Source organism: Mauremys reevesii, linkage group 12 (genome assembly GCF_016161935.1).
Source record: "Mauremys reevesii isolate NIE-2019 linkage group 12, ASM1616193v1, whole genome shotgun sequence".
Lineage (NCBI taxonomy): Eukaryota > Metazoa > Chordata > Testudines > Geoemydidae > Mauremys > Mauremys reevesii.
Genome location: NC_052634.1, coordinates 26,427,390 through 26,444,161, shown reverse-complemented (window position 1 = coordinate 26,444,161; position 16,772 = coordinate 26,427,390). Strand labels below are relative to the sequence as shown.

Below are 16,772 nucleotides of genomic sequence, written 5' to 3'. Positions count from 1 at the left end.
GTTGATGTGTGTGCAGCATGTGTGGTGCACAGGGGCACTGTGTGCTCACATGGGAATTCACCACCCTTGGTGCAGGATTTGACTTGTTCCTGGAGTGAATGTAGCACTGTGGAGTGTCAGGCACAGGCTGCATGACCCCTTCCATTTATCCTTGGCGCAGATACAGCCCAGGCAGCGCTAGTGCAACCTCCCATCCTGCTGCCCTCCACCATCATCTGCACAGCCCACTTGTCAGGGCAGGAGGAATGTTGCTCCATGGATCCTGCTTCTCAGATGGGGCTGCCCTGGGATGGGGTGTGTGGTTGCATCCATTAGGTCACCAGACTGAGCCTTCTAATATCCTTGGTGATTGTTCCCAAGATCCAGGACTTTGTGCTCAAACAAAGAAACATCTCCCAGCTTCCTGGTTGAAAATAAGGCCCTTTCCTTGCAATATAGAGGAAAGAAGTAGATCTTCACCCCAGATGGGACTTGAACCCACAATCTCTGGCTTCGGAAGCCAATGCCTTATCCATTAGGCCACTGGAGCCCTGATGTACAGCTGTTGAAGAGATGGAAATTTCCTCTCATAAATGCACATTCCTCGCATTTGCTTCAACACTAAATAGCCCCTTTATGTGCCTTAGAGAAATGTCTGCATCCCCTGGCAGCGAGGCAACTGGGCAGGTGGCTGACAGAGCTGAGCACCACCTTTCTGCCAGCCATCGTTAGAGAAGAACCCCACCTAGAGTCACCCCTCCTCCTTCAGCACCTCCACGGCTGTGGCTCTGAGTGGCAGTAGGATGATTAGGGAGTGAATCCGGGGCTGGAAGGGGGGTAAGGTCGGCCTGTAAGGAGTGACCAGGTGGGGCAGACCCAGGGGGAGGCTGTGGGCTGCTGGTTGGTTGTTGGGATCCGAGCTCTAGATCAAAGCTGCACAGTGACCTGACACCCAGGGTTATAAGGCCGACACAGTGACCCCTTACTGGCCTCTGTGACCCCAAACCCTTGTTACTAAGGGCATTGAGGAGTCTCTGTCACTTAAAGCTTCTGGGAGCTCCCCAGCAGGCTGCGGGCGTCAGCCGCCTCCTGCCTCACAGGTTAGACTCTTGGTGCTGTGCCAGCCGCCCCCTCGCTTGCAGGCCCAGTGTAAGAAGCAGGAGGCCTGGTGCTGGCAGAAGAGGGTTTTGATTGATCCACCTCTGTGTTATGGGCACAGGACACTTCCACTGTGTCCCTCTGCTGGCTTTTCTTCAGCAGCGCCTAGCGGCCCTGGCTCCAGGCTAGTGCCTGGTGAGCTCTGGCACTGGCAGGAAGCGCTGCAGGGTGCTGGGCAGCAGCCCTGGCAAACCAGCTGCTGGTAGGTGTCTCTGTGGTATCATGGGTCAGTGAGTGCAGCTGTTAATGGAAAGGAGGGGGGGGTTATGCTCCCCCAGGGATGCCACTGAAGGCTCCTCATGGGCTCCTCAAGGTCTGCTGGGAGCCGTGATGTCCCCCTTTTGCCACGTTGAAGGCTCCCTCCTGGACACAGTGGATTCACCTGCTGCCTACAAGAGTGTGGGGGCCGCGCTGCAAAAGCGCATCTCCCAGCAGCCATGCCAGAGCCTCAGGTTTAATCCTCAAGGCCGAGCGCAAAACCTTCAGCCGGGAACATTTCGCTCCCTTCCCGCCTCCGCCCAAGGGGCAAGGGAGAAGCGGAGGAGACACGCCGGCTCAAAGACGCCTCCCTCCCACTTCCCTGTACGCTGTGCAAAGCTCTTGGCCTGCCTCATGCCTTGTCAGGAAAGCACGGCCATGCGGCCCAAGCCTGAGTCACGTCCGCGGCCTGGCCCGCCCCGCCCCGGCTGACGGCGCGCAGAGCCACGCGAGTCAATGGCAGGTCGAGTCGGGAACCTCGGCTCTTTCCCCTGACAGCCACACACACAGCGCTGCCTAGCGCCCCCAGAGCCTCCCTCGTGTTCTCCCGCAGCAGCCGCCTGCCCGTGTGGGTGGGAAAAGGGGACCAGGAAGCACTGCAGCCTCATTCCTGGACAGGAGGCCCTCGCCACGCCCAGGCCTGCCGCTTGCCTTCAGCCCAGGCAGCCAGAGGTGCCAGGGAGCTCCCTGGCAGGCCGCCGCCTCAACCAGGAAATAAGGAAAAGGCGATGAATGACTAAGTCAGGAAATAACAAGGAAATGAAGAGGTTTGTCGAATGGGTTTCTGCCCGATTTACCATCTTCTCAGCTACCGCTCAAAGTTAAAGACCTAAAGTCGACCTATCGGCATAAGTACAGATGGTTAGATGGGAATTAAAAGGAGCTGCTGTCACAAGTGTTAGGTGCCTGCAAGCAGCATGCAGAGCGTTTAAAACCACCGCAGTTAGAGGCTCAGATGAAACGTTTGCCCTAAATCAGAAACGACAATAGGAGGACCAGCAGAAAGCCACTCTAGGTAAACGTCAGAGTAATGGAGGCCATTAGAGGCAAAAAGTCATTCCTTAAAATTTGGAAATCAGATCCTAGTGAGGATAATAGGAAGGTGCACAAACTCTGGCCTGTTAATTGTCAAAGTCTAACAAGTCAGGCCAAGAAAGAATCTGAGAAGCAACATGCTAAAGACACAAAAGCTGAGCATAAATCCGGTCAATGCGAGTCCTGGCCTGTCCCCGCAGAAAGGTGAACCCCCTCTGTGGCTGGAGTGAGCTCCTCTAAGCCGACCTCACTACAGACCTGCGCCAGGTAGTGCTCATTGTAAAAATGTTTCCTCTGAAGGTTGGGAAAACAGGACCAGTGGTGCTCAGGCCGGCTGACACAATTAAAATCCCCCCCAACAACAAACATCATGCAGTCCAGAGGAAGGGAGCCTTTGATCTTCCCTCTCATGCCTTAACTGGGGACCATACACACTAATATAGCAGTAACCAGTGCCACAGAGCACAAAGCCACCAGCAATGCCCTCCCTGGTCTAAGCTCCACCACCTTCTGTACTCGCACCGTGAATGTGAAGAACAAGACTCCAGCCCCATCATTCTTCCCTGTCCAGGAGGCCCTTCCTCCAATCAACCTCTGCCTATTGAGCTACCCTAGAGTTGTTAATGTGCATTTCCTGAACACCCACCATGGCCAAGTCCAGCTGCTCCAAGGCACTGAACAGCAAGCACCTCCTCCTGGGCCCCCAAATCCCTGCCACCTTCCACACGGCCACTTTCACAGATGCCCCTTCCAGGGCACTGCCCTTGCTCAACTGCGCAGAGGAGTTTTCATCCCCAATGCCTGCCTGCCACTGCCCAGCAGCCCTCTGGCACCATTCCTGAGGGCCACCACGTTCGGAAAGACAGCTCTCATCTCTCAGGGGCCCCATGAGAATACAGTATTGCAACTTTTTTAATGGAAAGGACCCCCAAAATTGCTTTGCCCTAGGCCAGCCCTGCTCACGTTGGGTGCAGGCACCGCTGTGCTTCCAGAGAACAAGCTGCCAAAGGCTGGGGTTAAACCAGGGACCTTTAGATCTTCAGTCTAACACTCTCCCAACTGAGCTACTTTGGCAGCTGCTTAAAAGGGTTTTGGCCCGTTGCTTCTCTGCTCGGGATGTTTTTGCAGCAGTTGAAAGGCAGGTAGGAAAGCAGGGCCAGCCCCCGAGTGGGGCCTCTGACCGTTCCCACTCAAGGGGCTCCTTTTGGCAGGGGGGCAGGAGATATTTCCCACAAGAGGCTCCTACGCTGCCTCATCCCCCAAGACCCCTCCTCCCGCTCACTGATCTCCGTACCCTCCCCACCCTCACGGTCATTACAAAGTGGCAAGGCAGAGCCCTCCCATGTTTAAAAGCCCTGGGGTGTTGTTCCCCCCTGTTCAGGCACCCCTGGGGCCCTGCACTTCACACAGCTCTCCCTGATTTCAGCTGTTAGTGAGGGAGCCTCACTGCTAGCGCAGACTGGGCAGTTTCTTGCATGAGAGACACTGTCCCAAAGCAGGACTAATGCTTAGAGCTGGTTATCAGTGATTTCAGATCTGTTGGGCTGCAGCAAGACTCTCCATTGAGTCTTAACCAGCTTGGTTATTACACAGGGAAGAACAAAAGGGTGAAATGGGGCCTGGAACCCTTAAGAAGAATCCACCCCCCCAAGTACAACAGTTGTCGCTACCTGCTCCCAGCCCCACTGAGAATGTTTTGGGGGTCACGCCTTGGCTTTATCAGCCTAGGGGGGTTTCAGAAAATGCTATTCCACAGGTGCTCCAGTGGTACAATTGGTTAGTGCACAGTACTTATAGGGCAGTGCTGAGAGGAGCTATGCTGAGGTTGTGAATTCAAATCTCACCTGGAGCACTGGTTTTCATTAACCACATGGCATCACCCCCTCATTTGGCCCTGTGGAATGTAGAATTCCAGCCCTGGGACACTGATGAGGAGGAGTGAAATGCCCCCTTCAATTATTACCTCCTCTCCAGAGTGCAGGTGAGAATCTACAATCCTTTCTCCTCCCTCAGCCCTGTGCCAGGATCCCTCAAGCAGAGCCTGGAGTCCTGCCCCTGGCGTCTGTACTATTGACAAAGACTAAGTGACAAAGACAAAACACTCAAATCCCGCCTGGTGCGGGGAGCCAGGTTTGCTCTTCAAATTCTGTCCTTGGTACATTTCCAGGCCTGGGAATGTCCCACAACAGCATTGAATGGGAAGCTGCCTGCAGAACAGTTACACTGCACAGAGCTCCTGCGAGGAGGGTGGGAATTAGTAACATTTTGAGGATCGTTTGGGAAATGAGCCTTTGCTGACAAGGTTTGTCTCTGTTCACATTTCACCTTCAGGTGTTATGTTGAGGGATCTTTAGTATATTTTTGGGAAGTTAATAACTATCGCCTCAACTTTATTTACTCAACTTAAAAATTGGTGTCACTTGATTTTTGCATCTCCCTGTGAAAATACAACTGACACGTGTGGCTTTCTACACAGGGTCATGATGTTAAAGTTGGGAATTCAGTCTTTGTACTTCTGGGGTGTTGCTTTTTACAGCGGCCTCACTGCCAGGCACACCGGGCTGTTAGCTGCACCCACGGTCCTTGCCAGGGCCCCTGCTGAACCCTGGGCAGCTGCACTGCAGGGCTGGGGTGACTGCAGGTGGAGAAGCTGCTGTGGAGCAATGTAGAGCAGGTGCAGGAAGGAGATGGGGTCACTATTCACATTCTGAGCTGCACAATTTTCCAAATTTGGGAATAAATTCATCGATTCATAGACTTAAGGTCAGAAGGGACCATTATGATCATCTAGTCTGACCTCCTGCGCAACGCAGGCCACAGAATCTCACCCACCCACTCCTGTAACAAACCCCTAACCTATGTCTGAGTTATCGAAGTCCTCAAATTGTGGTTTAAAGACTTCAACGTGCAGGGAATCCTCCAGCAAGTGACCCGAGCCCCACGCTGCAGAGAAAGGCGAATGTCCGATAACAATTCTAAGGGGAAGGTGAATGCAGAGCTATGACATTGGAGATGCCCAGACCTCCAATGGGGGCAGCATGGAAATTAATAATGGGAAGATCACTTGCAAAATTAGTCATCACTGACAAGCTTTGTCTCTGTTCCTCTTTCACGCTGTGGTGTTAGTTAGAGGAATCAGGACAGATTTTACTATATTAATTAAACACTTAATTTTATTTAACCAAGACAAAAACTGTGTGTCAATTATTTTTTCTCTGTCCTAGCAAGAATGAATTGAATTTTGTGACTTTCTGGAAAGTGCAGCGAGATTAAATGTGGGGAATTCAGTCTCTGTGTTTGTGAGCTGATGTTTTCCTCTCACAGGTCAGTGCCTGCATTGAAATACCAAGAGGGATCTAAGGGCTGGTGTACGCTGGGCACTTCACTGGCAGAGCGGCGTCTCTCAGGGTATGAAACCCCCCGTCCACCCATATAGTTACAGTGACCTAAGCCCTGGTTAGATAGTGCTAAAGAAAAGGAAGAATTGTTCTTTCAATGCAGCTATTACAGGGATGGGAAAATCTCTCCACTGACTGTCTACTCCAGAGTGCTATAGCAGGTGCCACAGCAGCATTTTAAGTGTAGACAGAGTGAAACTAGATTTAGCTCCAGTTTGCACTGTGAATGCTCAGGCACTAAAACTAGAGTGATCATAACAACAGTGCAGTGCTTGCGTAGTTGGCAGGATTTGAACCTGCGCGGGGCAACCCCAATGGATTTCTAGTCCATCGCCTTAACCACTCGGCCACAACTACTTGATATATAATTGTTTTACTACACGATAATTCAGTTCTCACTGAATTGTCTCTTCAAATTGTTTGCTCAGACCAGCTCCCCCAGCAGACTCATGACTGTGCATCAGGGTAAGTGTGTCCTTGTGTGAACAGTGAGAATTCCTGCCCATTTCCCTTCCGGCTGGAGCAGGATTAGAGTGTGTTTGTGTTAATGACATTGCTGTAGATTGTTGTTCATTCCCCACTCTGACAATTCAGACAGTCCCTTTCCTAGTCAAATCTCCAGCACATCATTCCAATAGCAGCCGGCAGGATTTCTCTGGGGCACTGAATTTTTTTCAGGGGGCTGGTGCATGAACTCAGCCTTGCATTCCACCCTTGATGTTTCATGGACTAACAACAGCAGCAGAAAGAAAGAGCCGAGCCAATATCTCCCTGGCAGGGATGCAGGTGCCACGTCCCCTCTGTCTGACCATCGCCATTGCAGGAGAGAAGATTTCACTGGAATCGAATGCCCTGCCTCAGACCAGAGACACAGGGAGGTTTTGCTGTTCATGGATCTGTGCAAAGAAAATTGTGTCTCTGTGGGAAATGGAGGCAGGAAATGAAACACCCAATGCCCTAAGGAATGTGAGTGAAGGACTCGGGCTCAGCAATGATTTAACAGGGGTTGTTTCAATTTATTGGCCTGATTAAAACTATGGCGAAAAGCCCCCTGTAACAGGGGCTGCGGGACAGGACAGGCAGTTCTGCGCACAGTGTTCAGAGCTGCCCCGTATCTGCCCTTTCTCTGCCCCGCCTCTGCTCCCAGAATGCACCAGGCCCTGGACTGAACTCTTCCCCTGCCGGCAGAGCTGGTTTCCTTTGCTGTGATCCTGTTGGCTTGGCAGGGGGGAAGTGACACTCCGACCCCAGAGCCAACACCCCCCTGTCACCCAGCCCCCTGACCCCCAGGTGAATGACAAAACAGAGATGGTTCAGGTCACTGGTGGGGATCACTGCCCGAGCACTATTTCAGCCCCACAGTTTTGGTGGACCTCCCACAGTGGGAGCTGCCAAACACTCCCCCGCAACACATACACACACCCCGCTCTTGGTGTTGGGAGGGAAACAGGTGAAAGGACAAAAGAAGCAAGAGAAGAGAAAGGAGGAAGGGATGGAGGAAAAGGTGAAACACAAAGGATAAACCCTAATGTCCCCAGTAATTCTAGGGGACAAAATCCCTGGTGCGGAATAAAATTCTGCCTCCTTAAGCTCGTGTTTTCCATGCTTAGATTTCATCACCAGATGGATCAGACTGAACAGGTTTCAAACCTCAAGGAGGCTCTTACCTTCTAAACAGGGACGGCTGGTCTCTAGTAAACTCCCTAAAAGGGAAGGAGAAAAGTCGTAAGAGGTTCCTCCTGGCGCTCAGGTACCTGAACCCGAATACTCCCTCAGTCCTCAAAGAGAGACCTGGAGAAGGAGACTTGCTGAAGCAAAGCCACAGGGGTCTCTGAGGTTTCCCTGGCCCCTCGCCCCTGTCCTGCCTGGCTGATGTCAGCATCTCTCTGTGAGGTCACCACCTCCCCACCACCTTTGACCAATAGTCTTTGTGCAAAAGGCCTTTGTGATGTCACTGCCACACCCCTCCCTTGCTGTGCTAATATCCTGCCCCTGGCCAGGCACTTTGGGGGTTTGAGCTACTTCCTGTAGATCACCCCACTCAAGGAGCATTCGTTCTAGGCAGCAAGCCGGCTAGACAGGAAAACATCAGACGCTGCTCCCAATGCTACACTCAGTTTTTCAGAAATTAGTTGACTTTATGGCTAGAAGAGACCATTAGAGCATCTAATCTGACCCCCTGCATATCACAGGCCTCCTGTATGACACAAGAGCTACTTTTGGGGCAAACATATTCCAGAAAGGCATCTAGTCTTTATCAAATGACATCAGGAGATGGAGAATCCATGGCAGGCTGAGACTTCTCTCCCCCCGCACCCTTCCTGGCAAGAGGGGAAACTGAGGCACGGGGTGATCTGATTCCCCTCTCCAAATTATTTTGCAAAGGAAGGGGACTGGGGCTCCTATCCAGACCAGTTCCCTTCCCATCAACTCTGCTTTCCCTGCTGCAAGATCGCTGTAGGGGCTGAATATTTCCATTAAACTATGGCGCCTTCATTTGCCCTACAACAATAAATTAGACCGGCTTGGTGGAGGGGCTATTCCCCACTCAAAGCTGTGTGGATATTAAGGGTTTTTTGAGGGGGGGCATGATAATATTCCAGATCAATCAAATGCCCAGCTCAGCTTACTAGCCATCCAGCAGCTCTAGGGCAGGGAAGGGAGGTGCTATTGGTGCAGAGTGGTTGCAAAACAGGGGTGAATTTAGCGGGGGGGGGGGGCCGGTTGAAAGCCCGCCTGATGCAGCCACACAGACTCGCTGGCAGTGCTGGGAGAGGCCAGGAGTGGAAGCAGGTGCCCGGGCTGGGGACATTTGCCTCAGTCCTGGGCTCTGGGATGGACTAGGTGGGTGGTGGGTTCAGTCTAGTCTTCCAGCCTGTTGCTCTCACTGAGGTTTGTGGTTTTCATCTGGCTCCACCGAAAAGAGCAAACAAGCCCAGTAGAAAAGTGGAGTGAGAGAGGCGGGAAAGGGTGTGTAATGGGTTAAAGTGACCCATCAACGAAAGAGTAAAACCAGAGTTTGACTGGGTTTTCCCCCAGCCACCACTCCTGCAAACACTGGGCAAGGGGCAGCTCCATTCCCCACCGAGGCTATGGTGAGGGGCAGCAGAGGAGGAAGGAAGCCACATGTGATGGCAGTCCCCTCCCCTCGCCCCCCCAAGCACCCAGCACCCCATCTCCGGCTCCCAAACTCTATCCCAGAGCCTGCACCCAGCCCTCCGCACTCCCTCCCAGAGCCTGCACCCCTCCACCCTTCCTGCACCCCACCCCGTGCCCCAGCCCGGAGCCTGCACCAAGCACCCAAACTCCATCCCACTCAGCCTGGGCAAAGCTCTCCTCCATCTGGCTCCCAGTCCCTCTCCAAGGGTTGCAGGTGTCTGGAGGTGCTGCCTTACACACCTTCCTCACTCACACCTCATCCATTCAACAGGGCAACTGATTACAAAGTGCAGGGAAGATCTGATTCTACTCCAAGCAAAAAGACATTTTTCTTTTACCTTAATTACACTACCTTAGGGGCCGCTATAACATATTACCAAGGTTCAATACAAAGTCATATAAAAGTTATACAAAAATGCATAATACAGAGATTTATCTACAACTGCATTGATTGACTGCTGTGTGCAGTAATATAGTGACCCTGGGGCTTTGAATGAGGCGTTATACTTGGGGAAGGGTGAGGGGTGAGTGGGCAAAGAGGCGAGCAGTGAGCCAGCAGGGGCTCTAGGGGCTGGCATGGGGGTTTCTGGCAGGGAGGGAGAAGGTGAAAGGAGGCGAGTGGTGGGTGGGGACTGACTAGGAGGGACGCAGCAAGCCAGCGGGGCTAGGGGGTGAAGAGGGGTATGATGGTGGGGCTGAGCAGGGAGGGGGCAGGTCCTATTTTACTGCTGTGATCTGGTCACCCCATGTGTGCCATTTCTTCCTGCCCCCACCCCTGAACCTTGTTTTGATGGGGCGGAGCTGGGGAAGGAGGGTTTGTTTCCCGGGGCCGGGCGGCGCTGGAGGAAGGATGGGGGCAATTTTATATTAATAAGGAAATATTTTATAAATTTTAATAAAATAGTGAAGAAAATCAGTTGTACAACTATCAAAACAAATTATTTTCCTGATATGGAAGTGCAAATCAGCTAATTAATATATGATGCAATGTATGTAATAGATAATTTTGTTATTATTTATATAGTCATGGAAAGTAAATACTACATGGAAGAAATGAAAGGGGTTTTTTTTAAGTTTTTTTTGTTTTAGTCGTCCCTGCTGTGGCCCCATCGAAACTGTTCGAATTGGGCCCCGCACTTCCTAAAGCCTCCCTGACAATGAGGCTAATCATCTAGTGGAACAAGCTCCGCAAGGGACGTGGTTAAATCCCCATCTCTGCCCTGTGTAAATGAAGACCGCAGCTCTTGCTGCAAGACACCTGGTGTGTGGGTGTCCCTGTTCCCCCTTCAGAACCTCTGGTACATGGTGCTTCCCTGCTCCCAGTTCAAGATCCCCATCATGTGGGGGCACAGGTGGCAGGTTATACACATTTGCGGTGCCCAGGCTCCAGGAATATTCAGGGCCGGGTGCCCTGCTCCAGCAATATTTGGAGCTGGGTCTCTCCCCCGGCCCTGCCTGGATCGGGCCCCGGCCCCCACGGGTCTCCCCCCACCCCGCCGCGTCCCTGCCTGGAGCAGGTCCCAGCCCCCGCCTGGCCCCCCCTGCGTGGCCCCCCCCTCCACCGCACCCTGTCCCTGCCTGGCAGAAAGCAGCGCGCGCCTCTCCCCTGCCTGCTCTGTGCTGCTGGAGGGCTCCCGGCAGAACTACTGTCTGCTGCCGCAGGGTCCTAGCGCCTGCCCTCCATTAATGGCAAGGCAGGCTGCCCTTCCCCTGCCCTTCTGCCCTAGCCCTGAGCGTCCCCAACACCCCCAACCCTCATCCCCAGCCAGAGCCCTCATCCCCTGCACCCTGATCCTCTGCCCCAGCCAGAGCCCTCGTCCCCCGCATCCTAATCCTCAGCCCCAGCCCTGAGCCCTCATCCCCACACCCTAATCCTCAGCCCCAGCCAGAGCCCTCATCTTCCTGCACCCTAATCCTCAGCCCCAGCCAGAGCCCTCATCCCCCCGCACCCTAATCCTCAGCCCCAGCCAGAGCCCTCATCATAGCGAGGCCAACCTGAGCACAGACACCTGCTCAGCACCCCGGGGTGCAGCCCTGAACTCCGGCAATCAGCTACGCTCAGCTGCCCACCCAACAAATGTTACACGCAGGAGCCTTCGTGCCCCGCGTGTTCAGCTCCCTCCCAGCGCCAGCTTTAAACTCCCCTGCTCAGTTCTAAGCTTTGGCCACACGGGGGCAGCCCGGAGCTCAGCCAACTCCTCCCGTTGCTGGTTGCGTTTCCCACTCCTCGTGGCAGGTTCACACCCCGCAGGCAGATCTCTGAATCGGAGCCAAACCATTCCCCAAATCCAGCGCTTTAGCAGCAGCTTTGCTAGGAAAGTGCTGACATCCCCAAGTAACGTAAGAGCCAGAGCGCTGTGTCCAGGATCTTCTATCGGGCCCCTCACCGTGGTGTCTGTCAGGCGCAAGGAGAAACCAGGGAAATGTTTTCATGGCGTTTAAGGGCAGAAGGGGCCATTAGCTCAGCTAGTCTGACCCCCGAATAACACAGAATTACACCATGACACACATTGATCCCACAGACCTTAGATAGATCAAAGCGTCTCAGCCCTCAGGAAGGAGGCTAAACTGGGTACCAGAGGCAGCGAACAAGGGGCCCCCAAGGCAATGGCAGGGAGCTGACGAGGTGAAATATGCCCAGATGATCCCAGCAGGTGACCCACCCCCATGCTACAGAGGTGGGAGTCCCTGTTCCTCCTGCCCTTAAGAATCTCTGGTGGTAAGTGGGTCCCCCCAGTTCCCCAGATAAGAATCCTCCATGTGGTTTTCCTGGCTTCACCTCCAGATAAGAACATTGTGTGGAGGGAGTGGGAGGAAGGTTGTCTGGCAGATATGTAAAGGGGGACTGTGTCTCCCTGTCTGGCCCAGGCTCCTGGGAGGAAGTGATTTCAGTGTGTCTGGCTGTCTCCATTCCTCCCACCCATAAGAATCCCTGGTGTGTGGGTGCACCCTAGACCATTAAGGATCTCTGGTGGGTGGGTTTCTCTCTCACCCTAGTCAGGATCTCTTGGGCGTGGCTTTAATAAAAGAGACTTTGACTCACCCATGCTGGGCTGCCATCATGGGACAGACCAGGTCCTTCTGTGGAGGGTTTGCGTCCCTCCAAGGACGTGATCTCAGTGTGTGTGGGTGTCCCTGTCCCTTCAACCCTTAAAAATCCCTGGTGCGTGGGTGCGCTGGGCCCCATTACAATCCTCTGTCTTACCCCCCATGAGGGATCTGGTGAATGTGGGGGTTCTCCATGCTACTGGGGGTGTCTGGTGCCCCTGTCCCTCCTGGTTAATAGTGGAGTGTGTGGGTGTCCCCCAGCTCGTTAAGGATCCGTGTTGTGCGGATGCCCCCGTTCTTCTCATTAAGAATGGCGCAACGGAGCATATGGGTGTGTCCCCCACCCCATGAACTAGCTCCCATGTGTGGTTCCCTGCCCCCATCCAGGCTCTGTGGTGTGTGGGTGTCGCTGTTCCTCTTTCAAGATCCGTGTTGCTTGGGTGCGTCCCTCCCCAAGTCAGATTCCCCAGCGTGTGGTGCTCCCATCCCCAGCCAGGCTCTGCGGGGGGTGTCTAAAAAGAGACTGTGTCTCACTGTCTTGCCCAGGCTATGCTGCAGGGGATATTCACAGGTGCGATCCCACTACTGATTGGCACAGGAGTTTTGACCTGCTCCATTTCTGACCTGGGTCGGTTCATCCCTCCTTAGGCAACCTGGAGACCCCAAGCTCCCTCGGGATCACCATATTGATGCTGAACTTAGTGCGGACACCCGATCGGCACAGCCCCCTGCAGCCCAGAACTCTTGAGCTCAAGCAATCTGCCAGCCTCAGCCTCCCCAGGTGCTGGGATCACAGGCACCAGCCACAGGGCCCGGCTTGTTTTGCAGCTTGGCAGCTGGAGCTTTAAACTCTGCTTGTGAGCTCTGTGCCTTGGCCAGACGGGGACAGCCTGGAACTGGGAAATGCTTTTTCTCCCCCAGCCCCCGTCTCATGTCGAGCTGCAGGCGCCGCTGTCCTCCCAGGTAAGATCCCGGATGTTTCGGTGCCCCCTTTCCCCGCCCAGGTGTCCGGGTACCTCTGCCCCCCATACAGAATCCTGGATGTGTGGGTGTCTGTCCCTCTGCAGAGGATCCCAGAGTGTGGATGCCCTTGTCCCCCCCTACAAGATCCTGGGTGTGTGGGTGCCACTCTCCCCCCAGCAGATCTCTGGTGGGTGGGTCCCCAGGGTGTGAGTGCTCCCATCCCCCAATACAGGCTGGGGGGGGGTATAACTGGCTCTCCCTGTCCTGCCCAGGCGGTGCTACAGCAGCTGTTCACAGGGGCAGCAACCCCACTGTCACCCTGCAGCTTTAACCTGCTCCAGGGGTGACCTGCTTCACCCTCCTGTGGGAGCCCGGGGACCCCGAACTGCCCAGAATCACCTGATTGATGCCGAGCTTAGCACAGACACCGGCTCAGCCTGGCAGGGAGCTGCCCTGAGCCCTGACAATCAGCTTCCCTCCGCCTCCTGCTGCACAGCGAGGATCCCACGCGAGAGGCTTCGTGCCCAGTTTGTTCAGGAGTGTCCCAGGCTCCAGCTGTAAACTCTGCTGCTCAGTTCTACTCTTTGGCCACACGGGGGCGGCACTAACGGTCCCATCTAAACGCTGTTTGCGTTCGACCCTTCGGATCGCAGATTGTAACCCGCGGGCAGATCTCTGAGTGCAGCCAAATCCCTCCCCAAACTGAACATTGAAGCAGCAGCTCCCATTGGAAAGAGCAGGATTTTTGCCTTTAAAAAAAAGGGAAATGTCTCCAGCGAGAGACTGAAGAAGCTCAATTGATTTCATTGACTGGAGGTTAAGAGGCAATTTAATCACTGGTTTAAATACGTTTTACAAATTCCCAGAGGGGGGGATATGTGATTTAAAGGGTGCTTTAATTCACCAGACAAAATTTGCACAAGACCCCATTGGCTCACAGTTGATGTCAGAAAATCCCAACTGGAAATGACCGTTTTTTAACCGTGAGGCTAATTATCTAGTGGAACAAGCTCCGCAAGGAAGGTGGTAAATTCCCCATCACTTGCAGTTTGTAAATCAAGACTGCAGCTCTTGCTGCAAGATGCCTGGTGTGTGGGTGTCCCTGTTTTGCATTTCGGGATCCCTGGTACATGGTGCCTCCCTCCCACCAGTTCAGGATCCCCACAATGGGAGCTCCCATCCCCCCATACAGTCTCTGCGGGGGAGGGGGGTGTATAAAAAGAGACCGTGTCTCACTGTCTTGCCTAGGCTACGCTGCAGGGGCTACTCACAGGCGCGACCCCACTACTGATCGGCACGGGAGTTTTGACCTGCTCTGTTTCCGACCTGGACCAGTTCACCCCTCCTTAGGCAACCTGGGGACCCCCAGCTTCCCAGGGATCACCATATTGATGCGGAGCTTTGTCCGGACACCCGATCGGCACAGCCCCCTGACCAGGCCAGAGAGAGCAGCAGGTTTCCCGTATTGTTTCCTGCTCTTGTTTTCTTGACTAGTTTCTCCTCTGCACCAACTTCCACTTTTCCTTTATGAGCCTGGCTAGCTCAGTTGGCTGAGCGTCAGACTTTTAATCTGAAGGTCCAGCATTCAAGTCCATAGGCAGGTGATAAACTACTTGCCAAGATCTTAAACTGTCCTTTCTGTAGTCCTCTTTGATGTTACTTTTTCTCTTCAGGATTTTCCCTTTCCTCAGAAGGGCCTTTTTGTGTGTGGGTTTGAAGGGGCAACTTCCTGACAGCCCCTCTGTCCTTGCAGCCTGGAGGAATAAAGGCCTCTGGTCATAGAGCATGTTCCTCCCTGCACACACACACACACACACACACACACACATACAAACACATAGAATATCCCTAAGGAATTAGAATCACCTGCTACCTTCCCCTGTCCTGCTGGATCCCCAAATGAAGATGCTCTTCAGCCTAAATCCATGTCCCCTCTTTTCCCAGTGCCCCTCAGACCCAACCCTCAGTCCCTCCTATGCTCACTGCTCCTCACTCCCAATCAGAGCCTGCTCCTCTTCACCCTTCTCCTCTGTCCCAACCCACAGCCTCCTCCTATTCCCAGTGCCCCTCAATCCCAACCCACAGGCCCCCACTCCTCACGCTGCTCCTCAATCCCAACCCATGGCTCCCTCCTTCCCTCCAGCAGCAGGTGCTTCAGACCCCCTCAGGAAGATTTTCTTGCAAGGTTTCATGTATGAGTCTGCATGGGGATTTTACAGTATGTTGGAAATAGGTTGTGTTGCCGAAATGATCACTTGTGGCTGGTGTTGGATTCCCAGTCTCCTTGTTATAGGGGCAGGAGAAATAAAGGGTTGTTATCCTTGTTGTGTGAAGCGAGGGCAGCACAACTGTGCTTGGCAGACCCCGATTGAAGGACTCACCCTCAATTCAATAGCACTTGCTAGGCAGGGGACACCGGTTCCAAAGCCAAGTGGGCCAGGGTCTGGCTGTCAATGCTAAAATTTAGGTGTTAGACCAATGTTAGGACAGGGTGGCTATGGGGGGATGAATGAATCCCTAAAGAGCATAGTGAGTATGGTGCCTTCTTATTTCTCCCTTTTCCACCCAGGGTAGCAGGTGAACTGGACAGAGGCACCTCTGGGCTTGCACTGACTAAGAACAACAGCTGTGAGTGGGGTGCAGAGAGGGGATGGCTCATGTTAAAGGACTTTTGGTTGCCGGACTTACGAGCTGTAGGGAGAAGGACACTGCCCAGCTTATTTGGGGGTGGGACTTTTCCTCGTGGTTTAGGTTTATGTGTTGGGGCTGCTGACATGACTTCTGCTAACCCTGGGCTTACATTGCAGTGTAGACATACCCTGAGAGGGCATCTAGACTGTGATAAAATCCCTGTGGCCCGGCTGGCCTGGATGATCTGATTTGGGATCCTGGAGCTCATACTGGAGCCCAGGCTCGGAGACCCTCACCCCTCGTGGGGTCTCAGAGGCTGGGCTCAAGCCCAAGTGTCTACACTGTAATTTTATAACCCTGCAGCACAAGCCCCACAAGCCTGAATCAACTGACCCAGGGTTTGAGAATAGTGACTTGGGTGTGTTAATGGCAGTGTAGACATAATGCTAGGCTATGTCCACACTGCAATGAAACACCTACGGCTGTCCCGTGCCAGTGCAGGCTCCCAGGCTAGGCCCGTGGGGTGGTAAATTTGCACCGTAGACATCTCAGCTCAAGCTCAATATTGGGCTCTGGGAGCCCTCAAGGTTGGGAGGGAGTTTAGCAAGCAAACAAGGTAAAATGGCAGTGGAGTATTACCCTGGACTCAATGGCATTTCTCCATTGGTCTGTCTGCTTTGGGGCAGGGACAATAACACGTCCTGCTGCATTTGTTATTTCAAAGGGCGGTTTAGGATTTTCATTCTCACACATGGTGCACAAAGCAGGACTCAACCCTCGGTGCAAACTAAATGAGATGCCCACAGGTTCTGGCAGCCACAATGAGCCCTTTGGTGTGAGAGCTCAGACCTGCCCCTGTCCCAGAGGGAGGGGGGTTTATCTGTGTTGGGCTGGACCACTGACCTATCAGCTCTTAACTCCCAAACTTTCAGTAACTCTATTATCAGTGCCTGTGAGTGTAATTTAAACCCTAAGAAAAGTCACACTGGGCTAGCCCACAGGTCTACCTAGCTATGTGTTTTGTCCTCTGACAGTAGCCAATACCAGGTGCTCCAAGAGGTACTCAACAAGGCACCACTGGGAGTTGAACCCAGGATCTCCTGTTTACAAGGCAGGTGCTTTAGCCAGCTAAGCCATGGTGCC

At 53.5% G+C, this 16,772-nt stretch overlaps 3 non-coding genes across 3 annotated transcripts; all 3 read right to left on the bottom strand.

Moving 5' to 3' along the window:
- Nucleotides 1–456: 456 nt before the first annotated feature.
- TRNAR-CCG lies at nt 457–529 on the bottom strand. The gene has a single exon. It is a non-coding gene; the product is annotated as a tRNA-Arg (tRNA).
- A 5,574-nt stretch (nt 530–6,103) lies between these two features.
- TRNAS-AGA lies at nt 6,104–6,185 on the bottom strand. Its single transcript has one exon. It is a non-coding gene; the product is annotated as a tRNA-Ser (tRNA).
- Nucleotides 6,186–16,698: 10,513 nt separating this feature from the next.
- On the bottom strand, nt 16,699–16,772 carry TRNAT-UGU. Its single transcript has one exon. It is a non-coding gene; the product is annotated as a tRNA-Thr (tRNA).